The following is a 23,997-nucleotide window of genomic DNA, read 5'->3' as shown; positions in this document are numbered from 1 at the left end:
TGTTCGCTTCCAGCTGCCTGGCTGCCGGCCGCCATCTTGGCTGACAGTTAATTTGCATATACTCACTGATTAGCCAATGAAAAGGGTAGCGGTTGTAAGCTAATTACCATGTTTCTCTTTTATTAGTGTAGATAGTCAAAGGAAGAGAGTCCCAAGAAGGCCACATGTGGACATCCAGGAGAGTTACTTTTTATTTGTATTTATTAAATTGTTGTCCCTCTAAAAGACTTCTGTCCTTCTAGAGTAGTTTCATTGGGTCATTGATGAGTTAATTTTGCCCTAGGCCAATTTCAAAGCTTAAGGATAGGGAGAGAAGCTTTGAGCTACCCCTGGGGAAATTATAGGAGCAAAAAGTTTTATTTTTTTGCAGCTCATATAGATTAATGGTGGTAGAGTTCCAAAGGATTCTGGTGTCAGAGGAAATAACTACCCCTGAGTTGCTATGTTGCTTTCTAGTTCATGTTTTAAAATTTTACGATATGCATGTATGCCCTTAAGCTATGTGTACTACAATTTCAGTGTTTAAACTTTGCATAAATGAAATCTTACTGTACATATCTTTGTACAACTTATTTACATAACATTTTAAAGATTTATCTGTAGTGATTCACGTGGATTTCATTTATTCATGTTAACTGCTATTTAGTGTCCTATTATAGGAATAGACTCGTTTCACTTATTTTACCCCTTCTAGTGTGGCTATATTTTTCTATAGTTTCCAGTTGTCAATATTACAGGTAAGGCTATAGTACATGCTTCTGTATGTTTTTTTTAATTTACATCTGTGTCAGAATTTATCCAGGATATATACCTCAATGTGCAGATACCTGCTGGATATAAGCCAGGTGTATCTTTTTACTTTACCAGATAATGCCAAATTGCTCTGCAAAGCAGTGTACGGATTTTAAGTCCCATGAGTAGTATTTAAATGTCCCTGTTTCCTTGCATCCTTGACAATATTTGGCATTGCCAGTAATTTAGATAATATAGTAAAACCAACTCAATAGAGTAGAAGCCAGATTTACCCTGTAAAATATATACCTGTGCTCTTCCCCCATTTCAAGTTCCCTATTCCTACTGAGAATTTAGAGACCTCAGGGTGTATAAATTGCATGTTTCCTACCTCATTTCTTTCTTATTCTGCTAAGCCCCAGTGAGAGGCCTTCCATTCAGGTGTCAGTTTGGAGCTGGTTTCTTGTTTACCAGCAGAAACTTATTGTCTTTCCACTTAAAAGTTCTGCCAGTCCTTACAGAATTTTATTAACCATATCCCAATATCTCATGTGTACTGCCTTTCAAATATGTCAGGATATATGAGAAGATCACAGTTTGAATACCTGCATGCAGAACATAAAGCAAAATGCAACCAAATCCCAAAGCAGAAATGATGACTGAATGACTGAAAATGAAGGCACTGAAAACTATTATAATAGGATGTTTTCATTGAAAACCTCTTCCCCCAATATATTCATTGTCTACCCAGTTTAGGCTTTCTCCTCTGGGGTGTTAGTGGGGAGATAGGAAATTATCATGGTCTTTCTAGAGTTCAAATTGTGTGATTAGCATTTGAGTCTCTCAGACATATGGCTTCTAATAGTTACTCTCTAATGGAAAGTCATAAAGTTATGTCTTATAGTCTTTGTGGACCATTTAATTGACCTATTTGATCATTAGTAATAATGTGAATCCTCTAATGTACCAGTGTTTTTATTTTATTTTACAATAGTTAAAACAAAATATGTATTGGTTATATGACAACAAAACTTTATTATATAGCTTAACATGGAGATAGAGCTGCACAAAAGAAAAAGTTCCTGCCCTTCATTAATCAATTAATAAATTTTCATTTGATAAATTACTTGCAATAGCATGCCAATGTATAGAAAATTACTACAATTTTAGGATCAGTACATTGAGATTTTTCTACCAATTGTTATATCAGTTTTGCTTCTATGTCAGTGGAAGTGAAGTTGGATGGTACACCGACCTTAGAGACAACTTAAGAAGTAGTTTGACAAGGATGGAAACTTTGATATTACTTAATTATTGGGCTCAAATAAACTTATGAGAATGTTTTAACTATATTTTTATTGATTTCAGAGAAGACGGGAGAGGGGGAGAGAGAGAGAAATATCAATGATGAGAGAGAATCATCAATCAGCTGCCTCCTGCATGCCCCACACTGGGATTGAGCCCGCAACCCAGGCATATGCCTTGACTGGGAACTTCCTGGTTTGTGGGTTGATGTTCAATCACAGAGCCATGCTGGCTGGATAACTATGAGAATTTATTGATTACTTTATCAAATAACTATGTAATAAGTACTTCTGTATGTCAGGTACTGTGCTGAGTGTTGGTGATAAAATGATTATCAGATAGTAGATATCCCGTTCCTTGTTGAGATCTGAGGTCTAGTTTCCATTGTCTTTTGTATCAACGTGATTTTTAAGGACATGAGATTTCATAGCCAAATAGAAGGATCCTTATATCTCTATGTCTTTTACATTTAACTTGAACAGTTAGATTAAGAATTTCTGATGTCTGACCTGAGATCACTTATGTATCCATTCTTCTATTAGATTATAAACATTTTGACTGTAATAAGAATTTTTATTATAAATATGTCTTGTATTCAATGTTGAAAGAGGAAGATGAAGATAGAGACACAGAAACACACAGAAAGAAATAGCATGGAGTGGGCATTTAATATGCAGGTACATACAAAGAGAGGTTGAAGCAAAGGCTGAAAATTGATAAAGTATATAATTTTCATAAGAAAAAAAATCATCTTCAAATAGTGTTATAATGTTGAAAAACATTTTCCTCTTAGTGTTATTTACATTGCATCTTTCTTCAGTTTAATTAAATTCAGTTTAGCCAGTGTATATTAAATATCAGTATGTATGCACCACTACTGTACTAGTCATAGGGATAGAAAATTAATAAACAGTTGTTCCTTCCTTCAAGGAGCCCCCAGACAAGTGAAAAATATTTACAAGCAGGTTGAAAATAATTGTAATATGATGAAGAATAAAGGTCTAAAATTAGAAAGATGTTTAAAATACTATGTGAGATTTCTGGTTATGGTGGATAACTTTTATCAGAGTGGACCTGTCACTAAGAGCAACTATAAAAACCAGAAAGAGCATAAAAATGATCAGTCTGAACCATGTCAGAGATCTACCAAGGCAGAGAGGATTTGAAGGGCCAAGATACTGAGAAAAGACAAGGGAAGGATATAGAGGTGAGACCAAAAGTCAGCATATATATTCCCCTCAACACATTTTCCAGGAGGCCAAGGAAGAAGTGGTATTCAAGAGGCTGGGAATGTGAGCCAATGTTTAGTAGTACCATAAAGCTAGGGAGACAAAAATTGAGCCTAGATCTATCCAAGGAGGGCGGGGGGGCTCTTAACAAATACTCAAGGTGACCCCTGGCCCCTTCCTCCATCTTTAAAGGTGGCAGCATAGCATCTTTTAATATCTCTTTCTGTTATCACTTTTATATCAATAACTAGAGGTTCAGTGCACAAAATTCATGCATGAGTAGGTTCCCTAGACCTGGCCAGCGATCAGGGCCAATAGGGGCCTTCCTTCCCCTGGCTGCCAGCTGCTGGCTGGGGCCTTTCTTCATTACAAGCTGCCCCCTGGTGGGCAGCACACATCATAGCGAGCGGTCGAACTCCCAGCTGATCAAACTCCTGAGGGGGCAATTTGCATATTAACTTTTTATTACATAGGATTATTTAGATTTGCACTTTCTATTGATTTTCATTGCTTCTGCACTTCCATCTGAGAACATCTCCCTTTTGCCTAAAGGCCTTCCTTTAGTGTTTTATTTAGAGAAAATATGCCAGAAATGCATATTCTCATTTTTTGTCTGCACATATTTTCTATTTTTTAAAAAATATTTTTACTGATTATACAATTCTATCAGAGTTTTAATAGGAAGAGAGATTGGAAAATGCTATGCTTCTAGCTTTGATGATGGAGGAAGGGGCTAGGAGCCAAGGAATGTGGGAGCCTCTAGAATAGTGGTTCTCAACCTTGGCTGCACATTAGAATCACCTGGCAATCTTTTTAAAATCCTGATTTCCAGGCCTCATCCTCCAGAAATTCTGTTTCTTTGTTATGGGGTGGGGCCACAACATTAGTAACAAAGAAATAACAAAGAAACAGAATTTCCGGAGGATGAGGCCTGAAAATCAGGATTTTAAAAAGATTCCCAGGTGATTCTAATGTGCAGCCAAGGTTGAGAACCACTGCTCTAGAAGCTGGAAAAAGGCAATAAGAAATGGATTCTCCCCTAGAGCAAACATGTCAAACTCACTGCCCATGGGCCACATGCCTCGTTTATTAGGCCCATGTTAGCCTTTGAGTTTGACATGCTTGCCCTAGAACCTCCAGAAGGAACAAGCTCTGCTTACACTGTTACTTTTAGCCCAGAACAGTCCATTTTAGATTTCTGACTGCCATAACTGTCAGATAATAAACTTATGTTGTGTAAGCCCCTAAAAAGATAATATGTGATGAAATTTGAAATATATGTAAAAAATTTTAAAACATAACAAAAATAGCAGAAAAGCCAGGAAGAGAGTCAATGGAGTTGAAGGGTTCTAAGGACCTTGAGTTGCCAGGGAAGTGGTAAAAACAAGCTTTTAATTAGGAAAATTATCAGAAGAAGAAATGGAAAATCTACCAAAGAAGTCAAATTTGTAAATAAAACTTACTTTCAAAGAGAACTCCTGACAATATGAATTCATTTGTGAAATCTTCCAAACATTTAAAGAAAACATAAAGATGTTGGCATTAAACTACACAATTAGACCAATGGAACAGAGAGTCCAGAAACTGACCCACATTATACAGACACTTGATTTATATTAAAGATGAGTCTGCATAACAGAGGGGAAAGAATAATGTTTTCAAAATATGGTTCTTGATCAATTGGGAACCTTTTTGGAAAAAATACTAACTTCTGACTCATGCCATACACATAAAACAGCTCTAAGTAAATTGTCTATCTAAATGTAAGAAGGCAAAATAATAAAGCATCTAAAAGAAAATATAAGTGAATGTCTTCATGGGCAATATTTTCAAACAGGGCACAAAAAGTACTAACCATAAAAGAAAAGATTAAGAAACTAAAACTCTATTACAATTAAGAATGTTAAAGGACCCCATCAACAAAGTAAAAAGTTTCAGAGTGGGAGAAGATATTTGTAATACATATATGCCATAACAGCCTCTGATCCAGAATGCTAGTATATTAAGAACTCTTACAAATAAATTAGACAAAAATCAGTTTTTTAAAAAAATGGACAAGAGACTTAAACAGGTACTTTACAAAGGAGCATATCCAAATGATCAATGAATTAATGAAAAGATCTCAAATATATTAGTCAATAGGTAAGTTTAAATTAAAACACAATGTAATACCACTATGTACTCAGTAAGTGCATGGCTACATAAAAAAAGATGGACAAAAATCAAGTATTGGAGGGAATGAGAAACCACTGAAACTCCCATACATTGGGATTGGTACAAGAATTTTGGGAAAATTGTCCAAGCATTTTGGAAAGTGTTTTGACAATATCTACTAAAGCTGATTATGCATACCCTGTGATCCAGCAAATCCAAGCCTAGGTAGATGCCAACAGAAATGCATACATATGCACATCATAATATGCATGCAGAAATGTTGCTAAGCACACTAAAATAGTCCCACACTGGAAGCAACCCAAATGGCCGTGAACAATAGAATAAATATTGTGTTATATTCACAAAATGGAATGTTGTATAACAATAAAAATGAATGAATTACATACAACAACAGAAATAAATCTCACAAACATAATACTGAGTAAAACAAGCCAGAGTATATATTTTTTCTTTTATATAAAGTTTAAAGCAGGCTGCACTTTTTAATGGTATTATAAGCCAGTTATCTTTGAAGAAGAATGGATTGAGTGGAGGTAGAAGGAGGCTTTTTGGGTGCTGATGTTATTTATTTCTTGGTCTGGATGGTGAGTATAGAAGGATGATCACTCTGAAGATGACTTGAGCTGTTGATCTTTGATTTGTGCACTTTTGTGAATTTATTGTTTTAATTAAGTAAAAAGTTTTTGAAACTATTTATTAGCCAAGAGGAAGGAATGATGTATTTTATTTGGAGAAGGCTTGAAGCAAATATGAAAATTGTCCATGATTTTGCCAGACAGAAGAGATAGGGAAAGAATATTTCATTAAAGGAACACTCTAAGCCAAATATGCAGTAGTGGGAACATTTGTGTTATTTTCCATGAGTATTTGAGTATGTCTAGAACAGCGATGGCAAACCTTTTGAGCTCGGCGTGTCTGTATTTGGAAAAACCCTAACTTAACTCTGGTACCATGTCACATATAGAAATTTTTTGATATTTGCAACCATAGTAAAACAAAGACTTATATTTTTGATATTTATTTTATATATTTAAATGCCATTTAACAAAGAAAAATCAACCAAAAAAATGAGTTCGCATGTCACCTCTGACACACGTGTCATAGGTTCGCCATCACTGATCTAGAACATGGGGCATGTATGGGGAGAATGGTAGGAGATTAAGCTAAAGATTAGGTTGGATCCTGTTTATAGAGTGTCATACGCAGCACAACTAAAGAGAATGACAGATTATTTTTCTAAAATTTATTTTTAATTTTAAAATTTCCCTTATAAGAAGAAAAGACTTCGAATCATTTTTAAATTTTTGGAAATAGTTTTAAGACAAAGATAAAATGACATGAACATATACAGAAGCTGAAGTCATCCACTGAACTATGAACTCAGCAGAGGAAGGGGCTTTTGAAGTATCTGAGTCCCTGCTCTTCTGAGAGCAGGAATCACTTCTAAGAGAGATGGCAGATTATTGATCAGAAACTGTAATGCCGGATTTTGGATTGGACTGCATTTCAAATACCATCAGATAAAGACTTGTTTTATCAGTGAATTCTGAATTTGAAATTTGGTCCCTCTTTTCCTGTGACCTTCCTCCCTCTCCATTTTGTGTATGAATGCAGAGCATTCAGTCTCATTTTAATTAATTTATTGATTTATAGCAACCCAAAGTGGACTGGTTTGATTTTATCATCTTGCACCAATGACTCCTTTGTTGTAGTTATTGCCTGTTGTTGTCCCTCTCCTTTACAGATATCATTAACTGACTTTCTCAGGTTTAAGAGGACCTCAGTGCCTGAGATGGCTAGTCCACCTCCTCAATTAGCTTGGCCATAATCAGAGGGAATGCACCCTTACCTGATACCCTAGTACTTCAAGTTAGCTATGCATTGGCAGGAAGGGAGCATAAACACACTTCATTTAATTTATGAGTTAATTACCCAAGGATAAAAGTATTATCAGAAACATGGTGACTGCATAGGGAAAGAACAGATGTAATGTTTCCTAATACAGCTTCACTTGGCACCCAGGGTCCTTATGGCAGCAAGCAGCTGTGAGAGACACCGTTCATTTGGGGTTGAGTGCTTCCAAATTGTCTTGGCAAGCTCACTTCTTATGACCCTGCCTTATGTGATTGGGACTTATGTCACATTCTGAAAGAATTCACATTGATAATCGCTGCATGTCCAGTTAAAGAAATGTTTTCAAATACTGGAATTTCCTGGCCCTTGACCCAAATGTGGCATAGCAAGGCCATGTCCTCAGCTGGAGGGGATCAGCATCCCTGTACAGATGGCCTGGAGAAGTAGTTCTGGTTCTAGCTTTGCCATGCTTTAGAAAACTATTTGTCATATGGACACAAATACCGAGAGAGAGAGAGAGAGAGAGAGAGAGAGAGAGAGAGAGAGAAGGAAGGAAGGAAGGAAGGAAGGAAGGAAGGAAGGAAGGAAGGAAGGAAGGAAGGAAGGAAGGAAGGAAGGAAGGAAGGAAGGAAGGAAGGAAGGAAGGAAGGAAGGAAGGAAGGAAGGAAGGAAGGAAGGAAGGAAGGAAGGAAGGAAGGAAGGAAAGAAGGAAGAAAGAAAGAAAGAAAAAAAGAAAGAAAGAAAGAAAGCAAGAAAGCAAGAAAGAAAGAAATAGAGAGAAAGAGAAATATGCAGGACCTGGAATGGATTTTTTTTCTGAATCTTTACAGCAAGATTCTACCCATGTTTTTAGTTTTCAAAATCAGTGAGATACTATAGGTCAGTGATTTGTAAATTGCTTGTGGAGACCTCAGTTTCTTTGATAATGACAGAGAAGAAAACTGTGTGTTTTTTTTCCCTTTTGGTCCTAAAACATTTTTAGGTAGTGACATTTCAGTGAGGAATGGGCTAGGCTTATTTCATTAGTGATTTGAGCCTAAAGGAAAGTGACTAGACCTCCCAAAGCAGCTGACTGATTCATAAGAATTGTTTTTGGAAAAGCTGGTCTTCTATTTTATTTCCCATCCAATGTGTGTCCTGCTGTCAGTGATGGAGATGAGGTGGGAGATCAGGACATATTCTTTCTCTCAATCCGTTATTGATATCACTTTGCTGGTTCATTCCAGTATGGAATTGGGTGGGGTGTGCCAAACCAATCTTGAACTGGTTGTCCATGCTCTGTGGTATCTGCTCCAATTGTCTATTCAATCACTGTCCGGTCCATTTCCCCAGAGCCATGGAGGAGTGTGAGCCTGCCTGCATCACATAGCATCAGCAGAAGGGTTAGTTGGTGCAGGGGCAGGAAGACAGGCGTTCATACCAAGGGAAACAGGCGAGGACCCTAAAGACTGTGATAGCTTGACAGTCATTGCACTGTTTGAGCCTTTGCCTTAGTAAGTTGGTTGCCTGTACTCCTGTGGAATTATCTCAGCCATAGCCTGATCCTCAATTCGGCAGCTTCATAATTTTAATTGTATCTAATAATAATTTTAGCTAATAATAATAACAATGAAGAAGAATTAGAAGTAGTCAACAATGAATTGATCACTTGTTATATACTAAGCAGGGTCCTAAGTGATTACATTATGAGCTCATCTAGTGCTCACACTAACTCTAAGAGATAAGTACTACCTTGTCATTGGGGAGAAAAAGAAGAAAACCAAAGCACAAAGATAGTTCGCTCAAGGCCACACAGCTAGTTAAGGGTTGGAACTGGGATTTAAATTCACACAGCCCAGTTCCAGATCCCATATTGACATATTGATAGCTGTTATGCTCTACTTCCTCACTATCTGTTTATCAAGAATTATCAGAAAATGAGAAATTGTTTTGCAGATTAACTAAAACTCACTAGTAACTTCGTAGTATATCAGGATACCAACATCTTAAATTACCATAGAGGGAAATCATTCTAGAGCTTTGCTGTCCAACACAGTACCCACAAACTACATCTGGTTACTGAACTCTTGAAATTGGCCTGGTCAGTAATGAAGTGTAAGTGTTAAATATGTACTTAATTTTGAACACTTAGTAAAAAAAGTAAGGCATCTGATAAATAATTTGTTATGGTGATTACATGTTGCAATGATAAAAAAATGGATATGTTAGATTATATTTAATGTATTATTGAAACTGTGAAACTCAGTCATTTACCTGGATTAGCTTGTGGTCAGCTTGAGGCAGTTCATTCATCATTTGAATTGTGAAATCAGAGCAAGAGGTGTTGGTCCATTTTAGGGATATTTCATTTAGAAGAACATACTGAACTATTCTTATTCCAATGGAGTGCCAGAAGAATACAGAAAGGGCAGACTAAGCAAACCTATGTACATGCAGATATATAGGTATTGACAGGTGGTTAGGGTTCAGACAGATGGAGCAAGTCTCTGCAGAATCCCTGTATTAATGACAATGAGTGTGGTGTAGGAGACTGGAGGGCACTTATTTGTGCTTACGGTAGCTGGGGGCCAAGTTGTAGAGAATCTTGGATTTTAGGGGAAGAAGTGCTTTTAGACAAAAGCTTACTTTCCAAGTGTCTCCTTAGAACTTTTTTTATTTATTGATCAGAATGTTTTGTTATGGTTGGCTTCATAATTTATAACATACTAAAATTTCCAAATTTGCTATTTATTTTATATTAGTGACACCTTAGAATAATGATTCCCCAGTGAAAATTAGAGAGATACCTTATCAAACTAGTAATATTTATATAAATACTTTCTAAGGGTGGTTTACTTGGAGAACACCCAGAGATGGATAATGGTACCCATTGAACAACGATTCTCATTTTTCTACTTGGGGGTCTTGTCCTCTTCCTAAACCTTTGTACTTTGGGGATGATAATGGACTGTATCTTGTTTGGGGACCTCTTTTCACTGACTGCATTAACCATAATGATCCTAGAGTTGGAAGAAATTAGAAGGGAGCCAGGATCTAACAGCCAGGGTTGATGGATCTTAGGCAAGTGTTACAATCAGGATCTAGATGCGAGGAGTAGAAAGGAGGCCTTTAGAGGGTGGCAGTAGACTCACAGTTTATTGGGATGTTACATCCTAAAATTGTCACATGAGGTGAAAAAATGTTTATAGTCAAATAAGCATTGATAAGGCTTTTAAACCTCCTAAAGGTCCAGGTTCCTTGAAAGCACCAAAAGCAAGAGTTAATATAATTTTTTTTCTCTTTACATCTCTTCTGAGGCATCTCTTTTCAGGAAATATGAAGGCTGGTTCTACTTGGGATAAGGCAAAGGGTTGGGTGGTAAGTAGATAATTCTCTCATTTCCTCTCATTTTCCCTTGAGGTTAGACAGCTGAATTTGTGTAAGTTATACGTAAATATGATGCAGCTCCATTGTACTGTTTATTTTGCTATGAGTACATTGATTGATATTATGCTTTATATATTTCAGGTTCATTAATTCGGTTTTTTTGGTGTTGTTGTTTTTTTCACCTAATGTATGAAGGCCAAGGTGAAAAGGCACTTAAGACATATCCTTTTTATTGAAGAGCTTTAATTCTGGTTAGGGACACACAAGTAAACAAATGGTTATAATGCAATTTGAGAAGTGCTTTAATGAGATATTCTCTCCATGCTTCAGGATCACAGAGAAGGGGCCAGTGGGGCAATCTGGGAGTCAGCAAAGGCTCTAAAGAGCAACACATGTGTCCAGGCCACCATCTTTTCTCACCAGTAACTGCAGCAATCTTCTAAACCCTCTTCTGCTTCTGTTTTTCACTCCTGGTTCTCCTTCTTCTTTAAGGCTCTATTGCCCCCTAGCAGCCGGAATATTATTCCTTATTTTCTTCTTCAAAATTTAACATTTTTTATTGAATTCAAAAGAACAAAAGCTACCATTCCCACAAATTGAAAATAAGATAAGTTTATTTCATAGATATTTTAGTCAGTAATAATCTCTTCTATGCCTCCCCGGGATGTTCCAATATAAACAAACTCACCCTTTAAGTAGAAAGGACACAGCATCAATTATAAACAAAACGGAAGATTGCCATATTGAGGTCATATCATATAGTCAAGTACCAAGAAAGTTAAATAGGTTTAACTGAAACTTAGCAAAAGAGTAATTTCTTACTTCATTAACCAGTGAAAATAATCTTCATTTTCACTGCCATTTACAATGAGAAACATATATAAATGGTGAATACTTAGCAAAAAAGTCTCCATGATTGCATTTTGAATGCTTTCATGACTTAACAATAGAAATATTTACTAACAGCTCTTCATTAAAACATAATGAAATATTAAAATTCTTTCATAGATTAATCATAGAGTAAGTAATGAAAAACACCTTACTTATTTAACTAGATTAGTAGTAGACTAGCTAAAATATAACTTGGTTACTTATCTACACTTAAGACTGTTATATCAGAAAATTGCAGGCATTTGTTAATTTTAGTTGGGTGAAACAGAGCTATTTCTGAGGTGATGGAAAGTAGTACAGTTGGCCATCAAATGCTTTCCCCCAAGGACCTTGGCCTTCCAGAGTCTAGTCTTCTTTTGACTTTAGGACTTTTCTGTATCCCCACCCCCTATGTTATACACCCAACTTCCATTAGTCTGGAAGTTATTAGCATGGCTAGGCAAACATTTTATTCTAACATTTATTTCTACTTCATTTCTTCCAATTATTAAAGAGATTTTGCTTAAGATAAAAGGGCAAACACATTTAACCAGGATTTATGGTAATTGTAATTTGAGTTGACTCAATTTTTTTTCTTTGGTATTTTTGTTGGTTGGTTTCAAAATGTAGGCCAAGATTCTCAAAAGACAATCAACAATCCTATGGAAAATGTAAATGATATTAAGGCCATGTAAATTAATCTTAAAAAAATATCTTTATTGTTGAAAGTTTTACAGATGTCCCCTTCCAATCCCCCACCCCTGTCATTGACTCCCTTCTCCCCACTCCAGCTCCCTCCCCAGGCCTTCACCACCCTACTGTCTGTGTCCATGGGTTATGCACATATGCCAATAAATTATTTAGTTAATATCTTCCTGCCTCTCCCCTATCTCCACCCCCCAATAAGAATACTCAGTCTTGCATGCTTCCAAATGTCTGACTCTATTTTGTTTGTCATTTTATTTTGTTCTTTAGATTCTACAAAATACAGTATACCAAGAGAAGACTAGAAATCAAAAAATCATTTAAAATGTGTTTCAATTTCAGTTGAAAGAATAAAAGGTTAAATTTCTTTGAGTCAACAACAGTGATATTTAGCAAAGAAAACATTTTTAAATGGAGCAAACCTTAATTTATTCAATTTAATGTAGATTTTTCTAGTTATATTGTAAAATTATCAACACATTTTTTTTTAATTTCAGGAATTCAAATAATAGTCATTAAATTACTGGATAAAAAATCCAATAATAATCTAAATTTAAAAGCTGATAAATCCTATATAATAAAAGAGAAACATGCAAATTAACCATCCCTCTGCTATGCTCAAGCCACACTCACCAGCCAATCAGGAGCGAGTATGCAAATTAACGCAACTAAGATGGCGACGGCCACAGAGCTGGAGTGAGCAGGAGGCTTGGGTTGCCCCCAGCAATGGAGGAAGCCAAGCTTTCTGCCTGCCCTGGCTGGCCCTCGGCTCCACTCAAGGCTACAAAGTTTCAATTATAGAAGATAAATAAATCCCAGAAAAAAAAAAAGGAGAGGCTGGGAGCTTGGGTCACTGGGGGGCATGGCCAGCCTGAAAATGGCCATCAGTCCTTCACCCAGGCTGGCCAGGCACCCCAGAAGGACCGCCCCCCACCCTGAAGGGGCTGTGGGAAGCCTGAAAATGGCCCTCAGCCCCTCACCCAGGCTGGCCAGGCACCCCAGAAGGACCGCCCCCCACCCTGAAGGGGCTGTGGGAAGCCTGAAAATGGCCCTCAGCCCCTCACCCAGGCTGGCCAGGCACCCCAGCGGGACCCCCACCCTGATCTGGGACACACTTCAGGGCAAACCAGCTGGCCCCCACCCATGCACCAGGCCTCTATCCTATATAATAAAAGGGTAATATGCAAATTGACCCTAACAGCAGAATGACTGGGAATGACTGGTCACTATGACACACACTGACCACCAGGGGGCAGACACTCAATGCAGGAGCTGCCCCCTGGTGGTCAATGTGCTCCCACAGGGGGAGCTCTGCTCAGCCACAAGCCAGGCTGCCAGTTGCCAGCACAGTGGTGGTGGCGGGAGCCTCTCCCGCCTCCTCAGCAGTGCTAAGGATGTCCAAATGCAGCTTAGGCCTGCTCCCTGCTGGCAAGTGGACATCCCCCGAGGGCTCCTGGGCTGCCAGAAGGATGTCTGACTGCCAGCTTAGGCCTGATCCCCTGGGGAGTTTCATATACAACAAGCTAATGTAGCTTGGTCAAAGTCATCTACAAAAAAGATGTCCCTCACACTTCTCAACATAACATACAAAACTATAAAATCTATCAAGGTGGAAACTGCCCAGAATTTCTTAAAGTATTGGAAAGTGCAGCGTGGCTAAATAAAAGCATTGTATACTAGTATAAATAGTGTATAAGTGTTTTGTAATACACTTAGTTCTTAGTGTAACTGGAGTACGGCTTACCTATGTATGCACATGAAATATTTTAGAAGCAGGGGAAGTAAACAAAAGCAACTGTTCTCTAAATTACACTTGATCATGTAGATGAACAAGTCTCTGTGATAGTTCATCTTGTTCTATGGAAGCAACACTGGGGGCTCAGATCCTGTCTGATCCTGTGGTAGTTCCATATTGAGATCATGGCCAGCTTCATCTGCCATTTCTTTTTAAAAAATTTTAATCCTTACCTGAGGATATATTTTTATTGATTTTTGATATAGGAAGAGAGAGAGAGAGGAGAGAGAACAAGCGCAATAGAGCAAATTGATGTGAGAGAGAAACATGGATCAGTTGCCCTCTGTTAAGTGTCCCAACCAGGGATTGAACCTGCAACTTACATATGTACCCTCACCAGGAATCAAACCCACAACCTTTTGGTGCATGGGACAACACTTCAACCAACTGAGCAACATGGGAAGGCCATCTGCCACTTCTAGAAGCAGCATATACACTTGGTTTTGTGGTGATGTTATGGTTGTAGTGCTACTCATTGTCTTCCATTTGTTGTGTTTGAACATCCAGTGTTTCAAATGGATGTTCAAATTTGTTTATCAAGGCAGAAGTATTTTTAAGGTTCTCACTCCTCAATGTAGCATCCATGGAGTTAACTACTCCTGCCAGTAGACTTGGTTACCTTGCCCATTGTCACTGCAGTTTGAATTCTGGTCCGGCTGCTGCAGCATCAAACCTGGCATTCATTCTCAAGAAATTAATTGCTTAGTTCTTCTGGCTGACTGCATTTTCAGCATGTATTCTTGCAGCTTCTGTATTGTCTTTCTGAATGGCCTTTTTAATCTTGGCCTTTTAAGTTTATTCTTTATCACATTTCTTGGCATACCTATTAAACTCTTTTACAGAAAACTTCAAGTTAAATAGGTGTTTCTTCAAATTCAACATGGTCTCATGACTTTTCTTGGGAAGTGACACCCTGGGGCAGTGACACAGGTTTGATGGAGGGCACTCAGAGTTCTGTCTTAATCCCAACCTGTGGTTGACTGGCAACTAGGTTTGCCCCAGAATAATGATATTCTTCTTAAAATATAAGAGAAACATACACAGTTCTCTGCTAAAAATCCTCCAGTATTCTTGCTCAGAAGTAGGGCCCAAGTTCTTAGGAGGCCTAAGAGACCTTGTAGGATCTGGCCCCTGCCATCTCTCTGCCTTCATCTCTAGTATGTTCCTCTGAATTCCCCCTAATCAAGTTACATCAGCCTCCTTGATGTTCTTCGACTATGTCATTCACTTGACATCTCAGGACTAAGTAAGCATGTTAAGTAAACATGTTTTCCCTACTTTTATTATTATGTAATTATGGTCTGTCTGCCTGTAATTTTCTTTCCCTAAATGTCTACATGGCTTGTTCCATAATGTTTTCAAGTCCTTGTTGAAATATCACTGTATTTTAAATCCCTCCCTTGGCTATTATGCATAAGGAATAACAAGCTTCCATTCCATCCTGGCATTGCTGCTCCCTTTTAGCTAGTTTGGAATAGTTACTGGCATTAGTCTTACTCAATAAATGTTTGTTGAATAATTTATTTTACTTCTCTTGCACGGCTTTTCCACATATTGGCCTAATAAGTGGATGGATTAATGAACGATGATTATATTGTTTGGCACCAGTAGAAGCTGTTATTTTCCAATGGTCTATTTCTCTGGAATGATTTTATAGTTCTTTATTGGGACAAAAGACTTAATCAGATCTTGTCAGAAACTCTTGGGTTCTGCCAAGATAGCATCTCACCCATTAGTCATTTGTAGTGATGGAAAGCAGGGTTAGAGGTTGGAGGGAGAGAGTAAGAGAGGATTGGGCTGGCCCCAAGAGCCTTCCTCACATTGAGAAAGCTCATTGATAATATCTGGTTGGCTTTTAGATTAAAAATATATGTGTATACATGTGTGTGCATGTATGTCTGTGTGTGTGCTTTTGTTTGTGTATATTGTATGTGTGTATATATATATATATATATATATATACACTTTAAATATAAATATAAATATAAATATAAATATAAATATAAATATAAATATCATGTAAAGAATCAAAATCAAAGATCCCTAAAGTCTAAAGACTTGAACACCCTGAAGGACTCTGAAGACTCAGCAGAACCATTGATGCTTGGGAACTAGAAATGTGGGGAATGCTTGCAGAATTTTTCTAGTTCATTTCTAGCTCCCTGGAAATTACTTTATGCTGAGATCAGTGAACAACAACAACAAAAGTCTTAGCTTTCATATAGCTTATTATGTGGTAAGTAGAAACAAAGAGCAGGTAAATACATATAAGCTATAGGTGGTGGTATAAATGCTATGAGATGAGGAAACGAAATAAAGCAGAAGGAAAAGAAGATAATAGAGATCCATTGTAGATAGCTGAGTAGGGAGATGATACTTGCTTGATAAGAAGTTCAAAGACCAACAAATACAAAGACCTGAGGTGTAGGTGTTTGTTGAATTCAAGGGATATAAAATAGAATGAATTCAGTGAGACCAAAGTTATGTACAGCCTTTAAGCCATAGTAAAGAGTTCGAGTTTCATTCTGATTACAAGGAAATACCATAGGGCCCTTTATAGCAGGGGAGTGACTGATCTGAATTTAGAAAAAATCCCTCTGACTTGTCTATGGAGTATGGACCAGAATGTGCACCAGTAGAGACAGGAGATAGGTAGGTGGCTGTTCCTGCCATCCAGGCAAGAAAATATAGCAATGTGGACCAGCATAGGAGCAATGGAGATGGTAAAAAGTGGTAGGATGTGGGATATATATTGTAGGTAGAGTCAGTAGCATTTATTGATGATCCAGATGTTGGCTGTGAGAGGATATCTTTATTAGTCAAGGGAATCTTGATTGTGTTGTAGCAACAAACTACTCCAAAATATCAGAGGCTTAAAAGAAGAGAGGTTAAATTTTCTCACTCACATGTCATAGCCTTTGTGTGTTGGCTGGTGGTTTGATATTTTTATAATTGTCCTCTCTCTGGGACATGGGATGACAAGGTAGTCTACCACTGGAACATTGAAAAAGGAAAAGAGAAATTTGGAGGATTTATATTAGAAACAATTAAGTGTTTGTCCTGGAAATGACACGTATCACTTCTAATTGGCCAAAAGTATCACACAACTCCACCTACCACAGGGTGGCCAAGAAATACAATCCTATCTTGTGCCAGGGAGTCAAAGGGTCAGAACTACTCAGACAACTGCACTGATGGCTCCATGATATCTTCCAGGTTTAGATAACTGGTAGTAACAGCATCCAAGTGGGGATGCTTGAGAAGAGTGGGCTTGTGGAATCAATATTTCTGTTTTTAGTCATGTTTAGTTTAAAAGCTTTTCCAGCAAAAATATCAAGACAGTTGGGAATGTAAGTCTGATGATCAGAGGGAATATATGGCTAGAGATATAAATTTGAGCATCAACACAATATATATGATATTTAAAGTAATGGGACTCACAGGATGTAGTTAGAATAAAGAGGGGGCCAAAGGCAGAATTCTGGGGCACTCCACAAGTAGAGGTCTTATAGTGGAAGAACCAACAAAAGAAACTGAGAGAGATTGTAATGGTGGAGATGCAGGGGAGTATGGGATCTTAAGATATCCTGAGAAGTAAATCCTTCAAGAGAAAGATTGCACTGAAAGGTCAAGGGGAATGAGAATTAATCATGGGTTCTGGCAATCTTTTGGTCACTCTTGTGGTGTGGTATGGGGCAAATACACCAATTTGAAGTGGATCGAGGAGGGAGTGATAAGTGTGGAATTGATGAAAGACAACTTTTGGAAGAGCTCTTTTTTTTTGTAATCAGAACAGTCAAGTGGGTTTGATAGTGAAGAGGGACATGACATCAAGAATACGGAAGGTTGGGGGGAGGCAAGTTTGTGAGCAAGATGATGATTGAAATATTTGAAATATTTTCACTTAAGAGAAAGGTAGTCAAATAGAAAATACTCAGCTATTGGCTGGAGATATGAGTCTGAACATAGGGAAGAATCACAGCTGGCTTAAATATTTAGGAGCTCTCTGCATAGAGTAAAGAGTTGGAACTGGGAATGTAATGAGCTACAACACAAGTGCAGAGCAAAAAGAGTGGAGTGATCAAGGCTGAGCCTTAGGGAACACACACATTAATAAAATCTGGAGAAGAAAGAGTAGCTAGTAAGAAATGGGAGAAAATAGATTGAGTAAATTGTAAGTCATAGAAATCAAAGAAAGAAAGTTTTCTTCTCAAGAAGTTTTTCTTCAAGTTCTGTGTTCTCATAAATATGTAGTCCATATTCCATACTTTCAGGACAAATTTGAAATAGACTCTATTATAGTTGATTAAGTATATAGACCAAGAATGGTGAAACACTTAGGATAATGGTTTTATTAACTCCAATAAATGGTATTGATACTATTCTAATCTTTTTGCTATTGTTTCCTTTCCTTATTTTGGAAATTATCTAAAGATGATTTAAAGTGAAGATATTGCTAGTGCCATATTGATCACTGTATTTTCTTCACCTCCTCTTCCTGCTCCTCTTTCATTATCAATATCATCATCATCATCATCATCATCATCATCATCAAAATAATGATCATTACTAGACCCCATTAGTTTAGTTATTTTGGTATTTAAATAATTTGGTTAGAATTCCTGAGGGGGATACATGATACTATAGAAGGACATATTGACAGCAGTTTGGATTATATGTTGAGTGCTTATTGAGTTCTTACTTCAAAAATGGACACGATTTCTGCCCTAAGTTCATTCAGTTCAATTGCCTAGGAAAGATAACAGAGAATCTGGAGGGGGAAAAGTACTTAGAGAGGATACAAGTGATTAAGACTACAAATATATAGGATTTCAGGAATAATTTGGCAGAACTTTTTCTCTATTCAGGTTAGTTAGCTGTAAAAAGCATTTGTAGATGGGCAGCCCTAGGTGGAGATGCAGGGTAAAATGGAGACTATATCCTGTATATATCTTAATATCAACTGTCTCTTCCTTTAAGCTAGGAATAAGGTGGTCTTATGACACTTCTCTGGAGTATAATTTGTCTTATTTCCAGTTCTGGTGGTCTGTTGGATTTCTTGGTCCATACCTCTCTCCCCACTCCCTCCAGTCTTTATCTCTCACGATTTCTCCTTCTTCCTCCTTCCTTTCTCTCCAGTATTTCTCACTTCTACTGAATTCTTTTATCACATATGAGGAGATATGTATATATTTAAGCCATCTGTGATTCTTCCCTATGTATATCTCCTCACATGTGTAACACTTCTACTGAAATAAAGCTCCTTAAGGTAGGGGCCATCTCATTCATCTTATAGCCTAATACTTATTAAATTCTCTATGGTTGTGAACTGGATGATTAAATAAAATGGAAGCCTAAATAGGGCCAATGATAGTAGGAATGAAGCAGAAAAAATGATTACTAAAGACTTGTTGGATATGGAATAAAATATACTTCATAAGAATTTAATACTATGGACAATGAGGAGGGAAGAATCATCATATATATCTATAAAAATTTAAAATTGAGTTGACTACTAACAGAGAAATAAGCAAGTCAAGAGGAGGAATTGGTGAGTTTGCTTTTAGACAGGTTGATTTTAAGGATCTACAGTAAATTTTAATTTTATATAGATGAATTATTCCAGCAGACAATCTATTTTGGGGGCCTGGGGCTTTGGAGAGTGTTTAGGGCATAGATAAAGATGTGCCAGTGAATGAGATAGATTAGTGAAAAGAGGAAAGAAAGCCTTCATCAGATGCTTGGGGAAACCGCTTTTTAAGGAATTTGGAAAAGATGCTGATAACAGAGGCTGAAAATGAGTCATCAAAGAGTTACTTGGAAAGTGTGCAATCAGGAAACCCCAGAAAAGAGAATTTTGAGAAGGGAGTGATAGATAAAAATGTCAGCTACTGCACAGATACTGAGTGTTCCACAGATTGGTACCCATTTAAATTTAATTAGTAGGCTATTAGTAACCTTATTTCAGAACTATTTACTCATCAGTTAAATATTTTTTATCATGGGAGGCAACTAAATTAAAATGTAGTATTTTGAATGCTGCTGGACAAGTTGGTAAAAATTCTCTCCTCTTTCATCAGTGGTTAAATAGAATTTAATTTTTACTGGTTTTTCTTGGAGCTGTATCCTCTAGCCACACAGCCAAGTAGCATTCAGTGATAGAAGCCAAAGAGATAAAAGCTAAGTGTCTGTATTTATCCCATTACCACTTTTGATATCCTCTGCCCATTAGTAGGTGTTCAGCAATAGATTTTGGGTTACCCATCACGTTGATCCCTTGCCTTTTCTTGGCCATGGATCAAATGGTCTCTCTTAATTTTCCTCCTTTTCTGTGAATTCTAAGTTTGAATAAGAGTAAGAGAGCTCTATATAGATCCTAATAATCTTTCAGGTGCTATAGGCCTTGGTGTTGATACTTTCTTTGGGGCGGCCCATCCCAGGGCCATGAGAGGAGGATGCCACTGTGCATGTCTCTCTTCAATTCTTGGACTCTGGTAAGTACAGAAGACAATTGCTGGTCAAAATTATGTCAGACAGGAAAATAAATATTTTTCTACCTCTGTGATGAAAGAAAATGTAGACAAGGCATGGCCCGAAAATGGCCTATTAAAAATGGACAAAATAATGGCCATGTGGGATCAGTGCTTTGAAAGTTCCAGGAAAGGTCCTTGACAAACTCTGGGACCATAAATTTAACTATGTACTATTTGTTTTGTTTACATATAGAAGTACTTTACCAGCCATTTAAAATATTAGAGAGAGAGGATGGGAGAGGGAAAAAGAGAAACATTGATGTGAGAGCAGAACATGGATAGGCTGCCTCCTACACTCGCCACAATGGGAGGGATCAAGCTCACCACTTGGGCATTTGCCCTGACCAGGAATTGAACTGGCAACCTCTCAGTGCATTGGGTGATGCTCAACCAACTGAGCCACACTGGCCAGGACTAGTTTTTGTTTGTTTGTTTGTTTGTTTGAAGTGTCAGCACCTCCTTAGGAGGCATTTAATAAAACATTTGGTAGTGGTTACTTCCATGCCAGTCTAAAAATGAACTCTACAGTTTAGGAGCCAGAGGTAACAGTGGGTTTTTACCAAGTCTTAGCTTCTTCTCAGGACACCTGTTAGACCTTTGGTGATAGAAAGGTCCCCCAACCACCATATATATTCCCTATCTTCTTGAATACTTTCTTGTCCCCTTGATCACTCCAGTTTGGCCTGATTAGATGGTACCAAGCTTTCCACCTGCTGATTTAGATTCCAAAGGAAGTTGGTAAACGGAATGACACGATTCAAATATGCCTCTTCCAGTTTCTGGTAGCTGCCAGCAATGCCTAACTTGTGGCTTCATCCCTCTAATCTCTGCCTCCACCTTCACAGTGCCACCTTCTCTGTATGTGTATAATCTTCCTCTGCCTCCTCTTTACAAGAATATAGGTGATTGCATTTGGGGCCCATCTGAATAATATAGGATAGTCTCACCTCAAGAACTTAATCACAGTAGCAAAGACCCTTTCCAGCAAGGTAACATTTACAGGTTCCTGATACCTTTGAGGAAACTATTCAGCCTACTGTAGAGACAGATGTCTTTCCACCTTTGCAGACTTAAAGTGTTTACGCTTCCAGGAACTTGGTTTCGCTTAAAGACATACCTCATGAATAAACAGCTTCCAAACTGATGGCCCATTTAAAAGAAACTTGGGGCTACTGTCAGGAAGGGGCTAATTTAGGTCAGCCCCATGCCATTGGACAGGCAGGTGTGGTCAAATTCCTAGTCCTCAGCATGAAAGTAAACAATTGAACCTTATTGAGAAGCAAGCTGATTAAGTGACTAGAAGAGCTGGTTGGAGTTCTGAGCAAGTCAGCAAGGCAACCAGTTCCTATTATATGTCTCTGTTTTGTGTGAATCTTTTCCCAGTTCTGGGGGACAGATGTGCTCAGCTGGCCTGCCACTCACTCCTCTGTGTCCAGTGGTAGCTTTTGTCTTCTGTTTTACCAGGAGAGTCACAAAGGATCTAGGTGGTCACTGGGAGGGAAATTGAGGTGGGATCAAGAGAGAGTAGGAGCTCTGGAATACAAGTTAGAGCAGGGAGTTCACCAATTTTTGAATTAGGGAAGAACCTCAGTATTTGAACTTGGGATGCAGACACTTCCTGGTTCCTCTATACCTGTGGTGCATCTCTCACATATAACCTAAGGAGGGGCATGGGCTCCAGGAGAGGTCTTCTGCAAGGCTCTCTCAGGTGCTCCTGAATGTGCTTCGTTCAGTGTGCACACCTGACTGTAACCTGCTAGCCTAAGCCACAGGCAGGGGAAACTAACTTTTCTAGAGATTTCTTTATGATTCAGACCACTGGAGAAGCTGGATTTAAGGAGGGATCTTAAGAAAACAGTTGTTTATTTTTTCTGTTATATATAGGGACGATAATAATAGCCATTGAGTGCACTGGTACTCAAGCCAGACTTATCTGCATTTCATTCTGGCTCCACTACATAATAGCTGTGTGACTTCCTGTAGATCTTAAAATCTCTGATTCCAAAAAATCTCTTTTCTTTAAAATAAGGATAATAGTAACCATCACTTACCATGTGGCAGGGACTATTCTAGATACTTTGCATATACTTAATCTTCTAGTCCACATGAAAACCCTATGAGGTAAGTACTGTTATTATCCCACTTCAAAGATGAGGAAACTGAGGTACAGAGAGGTTAAGTAACAAGTAGAAAAACAAGGATTTTTGAACCCAGATAGTTTGGCTTCAGCAAATGCCTCAACCCTATTTTATGCTGCCTTTCATGCCTCAGGCTTTTGTGAGTATAAAATAGAGTGGCCATCCACCACAGGTAGTCTGGGAAAGTCCTGGGTTACATCTGTTGTCCAAGTGAATTATTAATAGTGCCCTCTTTTTAAAAATATATTTTTATTGATTTCAGAGAGGAAGAGAGAGGGAGAGAGACAGAAACACCAATGATGAGAATCATTGATTGGTTGCTTCCTGCATGCCCCCTACTGGGGATTGAGCCTAAAACCCAGGCATGTGCCCTTGACCAGAAATGAACATGGGATCCTTCAGATGCTCTATCCACTGAGCAAACCAGCTAGGGCAGTGCCCCCTTTTAATCTCAAATGTATCATAGTGTCATGTCTCAGTTTGGATATTTGTCACATGGGGATTAAATAATTATCTGTTAAATACTAAAGATAATGTCTGGCCCAAGAAAACCCTCCATTAAGGTTAGCTATTTCTACTTCTCCTACTGCTATCACCACCACCACCACTACCACTACCACCACTACTACCCACCATCATCCAAGTCTGGGAGGATTAGAGCTGAAGGTTAACTCAGGTTCTGAAAATACATATCATGGGAGCAATCATTCCCCATTCTCACACCCATCACAGATGTGGCTCCCTGGTCACAGCACAGCAGTCTTTCCTGCTCTGTGTCCTAGGCAGCCACTCTTAATTGACCAAATTTGACAAGCAAAATTAAAATTATTTGCTCTAGTCAGCTTTCTCAGTGGTAAGAGCATAGGCCCATGGACTGAAGGATAGTGGGTTTGATTCCAGTCAAGGAACATACCTAGGTTGCAGGCTGGATCCAGGCCCCAGTTGGGGCATGTGCAGGAAGCAACCAATCAATGTGTCTCTGTCACATTGATGTTTTTGTCTCTGTCTCTCCCCTTCCTTCCACTCTTTCTCAAAATCAATGGGAAGAATATCCCTGGGTGAGGATTAACAACAACACAAAAGTTTAAAAATGTTAAAATTATTTGCAATACCTAGTTTCATTAAATGGAAGAATCCAAGATCCTAGTGTATGGAGAATGTGAATTTAAGCTGAGCTAGTGGGTTTCTCCATTTATATAAAAATTTATTTTATTTCCAAAAGTAATAAAGAATTTTGGACCTCTTTAGGTACACTATATCCCTTTTCTACAGTATTCCTCTCTGCCCATTTCTCT

General features: G+C 38.1%; 1 protein-coding gene and 1 pseudogene across 28 annotated transcripts in view; one reads left to right on the top strand and one right to left on the bottom strand.

The window, feature by feature from the left end:
- Nucleotides 1-23,997, top strand: part of NRXN3 (neurexin 3) — a 1,562,383-nt gene that overhangs the window by 457,830 nt on the left and 1,080,556 nt on the right. The window lies entirely within an intron of this gene.
- Nucleotides 14,044-14,963, bottom strand: LOC102248485 (annotated as a pseudogene).

This window comes from Myotis brandtii, unplaced genomic scaffold (assembly GCF_000412655.1).
Source record: "Myotis brandtii unplaced genomic scaffold, ASM41265v1 scaffold132, whole genome shotgun sequence".
NCBI classification, from domain to species: Eukaryota; Metazoa; Chordata; class Mammalia; order Chiroptera; family Vespertilionidae; genus Myotis; species Myotis brandtii.
This window is presented reverse-complemented; position numbering and strand designations above follow the sequence as displayed.